This window comes from Ovis aries, chromosome 4, assembly GCF_016772045.2.
Source record: "Ovis aries strain OAR_USU_Benz2616 breed Rambouillet chromosome 4, ARS-UI_Ramb_v3.0, whole genome shotgun sequence".
NCBI classification, from domain to species: domain Eukaryota; kingdom Metazoa; phylum Chordata; class Mammalia; order Artiodactyla; family Bovidae; genus Ovis; species Ovis aries.
In genome coordinates, this window is record NC_056057.1 from 34,619,819 (window position 1) to 34,626,266 (window position 6,448).

General features: G+C 41.1%; 1 protein-coding gene across 12 annotated transcripts in view; it reads right to left on the reverse strand.

The window, feature by feature from the left end:
• Nucleotides 1-6,408, reverse strand: part of DMTF1 (cyclin D binding myb like transcription factor 1) — a 49,548-nt gene extending 43,140 nt beyond the window's left edge. For 6 of the 12 annotated variants that reach the window (XM_015095236.4, XM_015095237.4, XM_015095234.4 and 3 more), the window contains exons 1-2: nt 6,288-6,408; nt 4,378-4,517 (exon numbers count right to left, since the gene is read on the reverse strand). The gene's annotated coding sequence lies outside the window, so the exon portion shown is untranslated. The remainder of the gene's footprint in view (nt 1-4,377; nt 4,518-6,287) is intronic. The other 6 variants (XM_060414978.1, XM_060414981.1, XM_015095235.4 and 3 more) reach the window with 1 other exon arrangement.
• Between the last annotated feature and the right edge of the window lie 40 nt (nt 6,409-6,448).

Here is a 6,448-nt window from a genome sequence, read left to right on the forward strand (position 1 = left end):
CTAGGCAGTTAAGTATCGTATCACTCTTGTGGGGACACACTGCTCCCTTCTCCTGGTGCGCACAGCCTCCAACAATCTGTTTCCCCAGTCCTGCGCAAGTTCTGCAATCTAATCCCACTGGCCTCTGAAGTCAAATTCCCTGGGGGTTCTCAGATCCCCAGGTTGGGAAATCTGTTGTGGGTCCTAGAATTTAACAGTTCGAGAATTCCTTTGGTTTAATTGTTCTGCAGTTGGTGGGTTGTCTGCTCAGTGGCTCTATGGTGCAACTGATGGCGACCTCCTCTAAGAGAACTATGCAACAGGCTGTGACTTGCCTGTGAGTGTCCAGGAGTCTGGGGTGAAACAGGGAGGGAACACAGCCCTGCTCATCAACAGAAAATTGGATTAAAGATTTACTGAGGGAAAAAAAAAGATTTTCGGAGCATGGAAAAGACCCTCATGCTGGCAAAGATTGAAGGCAGGAGGAGATGGGAATGGCAGAGGATGAGATAGGTTGGATGGCATCACCAACTCAATGGATATGAGTTTGAGCAAGCTCAGGCAGTTAGTGATGGACAGGGAAGCCTGGCGTGCTGCAGTCCATGGGATTGCAAAGAGTCGAACACAACTGAGCAACTTAACTGAACCAAGTATCAAATCTTCTAAACTAGATCAAATCAAGAAGTGGCATTTCTTCCTAGTTTTGTAAAAAAAAAAAAAAAAAGTCACTGATTCCCAAGCACAGTACTCAAGTTTAAGGTGGGAAGGGTATCAAATATGAGTAGAGATCACGAGAAGCAGAGCTAACACTTGCTGACCCTTGAATCTTGAAGTTGTGATTCCATATTACAAGATGGGATGAGACTACATGGCATGAAAAATATTCCAATAGTTTTATAGCAGGACATCAGGCAAGCTACAGAACATAAAAGCACCAGAATTTTATTGGATGAGGCAGACTGAGAAACACTAGCTGAGACAAAGTTTCTGGCATAATCCAACTATGAGGCAGTAAGGACACATTTCGTTTTCAAATGTCTTTTTTCCTGTCCCAACATAAGAATATCACTCATTTTACTCTTCTCTGTGTGATGACCTTCCAAATTTTTGTGATGTTTGTTCTAAATAATACCTATTATATCTTTCGTAACTTTTCTGCACTTACTTTCCAATATTACTAGTTAACTCTCATAGCGCTTTATTTGGGTGCATAGTCCCCAAACTTATCTAAGCATTAACCTATTACTGGACATTTTTGTTTTCAAGGTCTTGCCCTTATAGACTGTTTTGGCCACTATGAAACCTAGTGATAGATAACTAACACCTTAGGAAATGCTTATATGGGGATTATCTTGGTAACATATAATAATTCGAAAAATGTTTAAAATTTTTTATTTCGAAAGAATGAAAAATCTGCTAAATAGAAAGTCTTGGTGGAAGAAAATAGGTAACAAATTCCTACATCCTGAACATGGGTACATAGAAGGATGTCAGAAAACAGACAACACCACAGAATAACATCTTAAATAATGATTTTATTAAAAATAGGAATGGGAAACACTTCATGGTTGAGGTTGAGTGCTTTGAACTATGGTCCCAGGCCCCTGGGGATTTGTTTTTTATACTTTGTGGAAAGTGTGAGAAGCAGAGCTGTAAATGAACATAAGGCATACTGAATTATGGTAGCTTACTAACGTTTATTATGGCTTTGTTTTAAGGTGATATGACTATATACCATAAACTGTCAATAAAGACATTACTGGGATTATTATAATAGGCTTTAATTGTTTAAGATGTTGATTTCAATTACCAACCACTGGAAACAGTGACATTATTAAAGTAAAGGAAAATTACTTGGTAGTAATCATTCATTTCATGGTACACCACTTTATACCTTGTTTGGCAATATAATCATACCATTTATTAAAAAGCAAAAACATCTTTCACCCAGTGTATAAGAGCTAATGTGTATTTGGCTATACTTAAAGATTTCGTCCATTCAAAACTGAGCCCTTTATGTAAAGCATCATGAGAGGCTCTTTAAAGGAGTACATTAAATTATCACTTTAGAGTGTATCTAAATATTAATATCTAACCCTCCAGGTTTCTCTGTCCATGGGGATTCTCCAGGCAAGAATACTAAATACTGTGGCTCAGCTGGTAAAGAATCCACCTGCAATGCAGACCTGGGTTCATCCCTGGGTTGGGAAGATCTGGAGAAGGGAAAGGTATCCACTCCAGTATTCTGGCTTGGAGAATTCCATGGGGTTGAAAAGAGTTGGGACACAACTGAGCAACTTTCAGGCTTCCCTGGTCACTCAGAGGGTCAAGAGTCTGCTTGCAATGAGGGAGACCTGGGTTTATCCCTGGGTTAGGAAGATCCCCTGGAGGAGGGCACGGCAACCCACTCCAGCATTTTTGCCTGAAGAATTCTCATGAACAGACGAGCCTGGAGTGTTACTCCATGGGGTTGCAGAGTCAGTTTTGGGCTTCCCTTGTGGCTCAGCTGGTGAAGAATCCACATGCAATGTGGGAGGACCTAGGTTTGATCCCTCGGTTGGGAAGATCCCCTGGAGAAGGAAATGGCAATCTACTCCAGCACTCTTGCCTGGAAAATCCCATGGACGGAGGAGCCTGACAGGCTACAGTCCATGGGGTCGCAAAGAGTCGGACACGACTGAGCGACTTCACTTCACTTTGGGAAGATCCCCTGGAGAAGGTAAAGGCTACCCACTGCAGTATTCTAGCCTGGAGAATTCCATGGACTTTCGCTTTCCCTTAGATTAAATTTATCAGTACACTGAAGCTGATTTTTAAACCACACTTCTTCAACAGATACAAAACTATGTGGATAATAAATAAGTCTAATAAGCATTTCATTTGCTGCATTAACACCTAATGGTCAAAAAAGATTCTTTTGACAACCAGGTGCTTCAAAGAATGGCCTAACAACAGGGTGCACCCAACTAAAACAGCTTAAAAACATGGGATAAGGTTAACATCCCTCCCATATACCCACCAAACGAACAAAAACAAGTTAAATTGCTCATAAAGGGCTCTCCAGTGTGCTTTCTCATGACAACTTTCTGCTATTCAGTCATGGAATGGGATCTTTCCATAAACTTGAAAAAGAAGACACGATAACCAGGCTCCTTTTTTTATTTAAGTTTACCATTTACCTTTCTGAAATCAAAACAAAAACAAAACGTATTTGTGACTTCTATTACAAGCATCCTCTTCACAAAAGGAAAAAAAAAATGGAGAAAATGATAGGAAAGTAAACAAATACCACATACATTTCATAACTCTGTATGTTATTAATCATACTTAAGACTCTTGGCAATAGGTTTTTCATTTTCTCAGGTCATTGCATATCATTTGAGGACAGAAAAGGTTTTGGAACTCAAAGCATTTAGAAGCATACCAATTCCTAAGGAATCCTTTTATATGGGGGGGGGATGTGATAAAAATGATGATGGAAAGAGAAATTTATTAAAAAAGAAAATCCCACTTTGAGAAAGCAGGCTAATGCTGCTGCTGCTAAGTCACTTCAGTCATATCCGACTCTGTGCGACCCCACAGATGGCAGCCCACCAGGCTCCCCCATCCACGGGATTTTCCAGGCAGGAGTACTGGAGTGGGTTGCCGTTGCCTTCTCCAAACAGATGCTACATATGATATTAAAAAACTGGAACTCTTCCTAATTACTGTTTTAAAGTTTTGATGTTTCTAGAAGATGACACGCTTCCCAACGCCCTCAAAATTTTAACATCTATGTATGTACCAGGCTGTAAGTTCCCAGACACTGGGTTCACATTAACTGATTCACTGTCACAAATTTTAACTTAAGCCAATGTTCTTGATGGAGGATGAAGCAAACAACTTTAAACAGTATTATTTTCAGGAAACACGTTTATTACAATATTAATAAAAATTAGGCTCTACAATTGTTAGATAAAGTGAGCAGGAAGGTAGACATGAGGGAAAGGTTATGTCTACTTTTGATGTCTTTACTTCAGCATTAACTACTAAGGTCTAGCTAACCTTACAATTATACTTGTCTCTCCTGCTGCGGTCGAGGTGAAATGAAATAACTTTTCTTCATCTTAAAAAAGCCTGTAAAAAGAAGAAAACTTAGGGGTGGGGGAGACTATAAAGAGGACAACTACCTTTTTTGGGGAGGGGATAGAATTCTCTACCAGTAACCATTTTTCAGCCATACTCTACTTTCAAAGCTCAAATTCTAAACCCAATACTCTTTTGTGATTGCTTTCCCTCAAATAATTCTAAAACCTGAACACTCAGAGAAAAATGTTTATATAGCATATATTTATTTATATAATTGCTTAAATTATGGACTTAAAAGTTCTATGTAAGTATGCAATGCCCAGTACTTACTGATTAACTGTTGATGAAGACAGGGCAATAGCATTTTGGCTCCACCATCTAGCTCAACTGCAATCAATTAAAGAGATTCACGGAGAATATGCTGGTTCTAGATCAGTCCCAAAAAGCATATTTTGGGGTGAGCCTATCAACTAAAATAGTAAAAAAAAAAAAAAAAAAAAAAAAAATTAGCTTGTTTGGTGGCACATAAAAGTACTTAGTATATGGGGGTTAAAATAAGCTTATCACAAAACAAGAAATACATTTTTTCTTCGCAACATGTGATTTCAGAAAGGATCAAGCTATTTTTTGTCCCTTGTGAATGAAGGGGAAAAACTTGATTTTCACACCAAATTTTAGTTTGACAACTTTTGTAAAGATAAGGAACGTAAACAATATTTTCCTGGACCTTAACTAAGCCTCTAAATCTTAACCTAATAAATGAATCTTACCACTAGAGCATCATGGTAAAAAAGCTAAGTTTTTGGTGTAATACCACCACAGTTTTTAAACGTTTAAGTGATGGTAAACTATTCACATCACTAAATAAATATTTTTTAAATGCAGTGATACTCAGTTATTTGAAACACAAATTTAAGACCACAGCTCAAAGGAAAAAAATCTGAAGTAGTGGGAAAACACGAAAATCTTTCACTAAAACATTTTTCTGTATGTAAAACTTTTAACACAATGCAAGAATGTTTTACTTCAACTGGAGTTTAAAAGCTATAAATGGTTGTCTTTCGTGAATTCGAAGCAAAGGTAAAATCAGTGAAGATAAAACATTTCCAAATGTTATTATTGTAAGTTTAAAATACTGAATATTAGAAAGTAATCCTACAGAATTCGCATTTTGTCAAATGTCCCAACGAATAGCCTCACCTACTGTCACAACGATGAATAAAGTTACAAGAAAATAGCCATTGGATTTGAATTTCTAAATTCAATCAGGGAAACGGAGTTCTTTTACATTTCATAGACTTATCACCTCTCCTTATTTACACCAAATTATTTTTATTCTAAAAACATATGCTGTATCATTCAACTGCATAGAACAGCGTTTCGTCACTTCTACCCTCAAATCTACGCCGCAGATTCACTAAAGACTCTCAAAATCTATTTCAAAGGACGAAGATTACAAATTTTAAAAACTTCCTCTAATTTCGGCAAAACGCAATTCCTATTTTGCAGGCGCATATTCCTGTTCTCCGTCGGTTTAGGGTTGTCTCCCCGCACTCCAGGTCCCATCTTTCCCTTTTCTAAAAGACTCAAGCTGACAACCCGAGTTGATCGGCCAGCAACCCCGATTCCCTCCGCCTTGGGCCATCTCCCAAAAGATGGGAGATGTGAAGACACAAAAAGGTACGAGAGAAAAAAGAGGTGCGGTGGGGTGGGGCGAGACCCGCCCCAATTCTCTCAATCTCATCCAAGCCCACCTCTCCTTCACTGGACCAAAAAAACCCCGAAAAGATAACAAAAACGTAAGAAAGGAACCCTCCCAACACCGCCTCCCAGAAAGCTAGGAAGGCTTCTTCACTTTCCGTGTTCCCGAGCCCGATTCTCTAGCCAAGCTCTCGGCCCACCCCACCCCCAGGGGTCCCGGCGCCATTTAGCTCCTCCGAAGCCGCCATTTTCCGCCCCCGCCGGATCGCTAGCTGTGCCTCGGCGGCAACTCGCTACCCTGTTCTGCAGCCCACGCCACCGCCGCAAGCCCGGCCCCGTAAAGGAGGCCCTGGCCTGAGCTTGCGGGAACGGCAGCTTCGGCGTCACGAAGGCCCAGCTCCGACCCCGCCCGCGGTGCCAGAGCGCCTGCAGCTGGCGCCGGCCGGCGGGAGCAGGCGGGCAACAAGGGGGCCGGACAGACTCCACTGGGCGGAGCGGCCCTGGCGGCGGTTGGGACCTGAAGGTTCTATCGCACTTACTTCCTGTTTTGGGTCCGGGCACTTTGGAAGAACCAGGATGGAGGCTCCAAAAAATACCAGGATGGAGGAAGCAGCCACGGGCAAGAGTGGCTGCAGCTGGAGTGAGCGAGCGCTACGAGCCACCGGAAACGGAGCTACGGCCGCGCCCCGCCCCCAGTCCC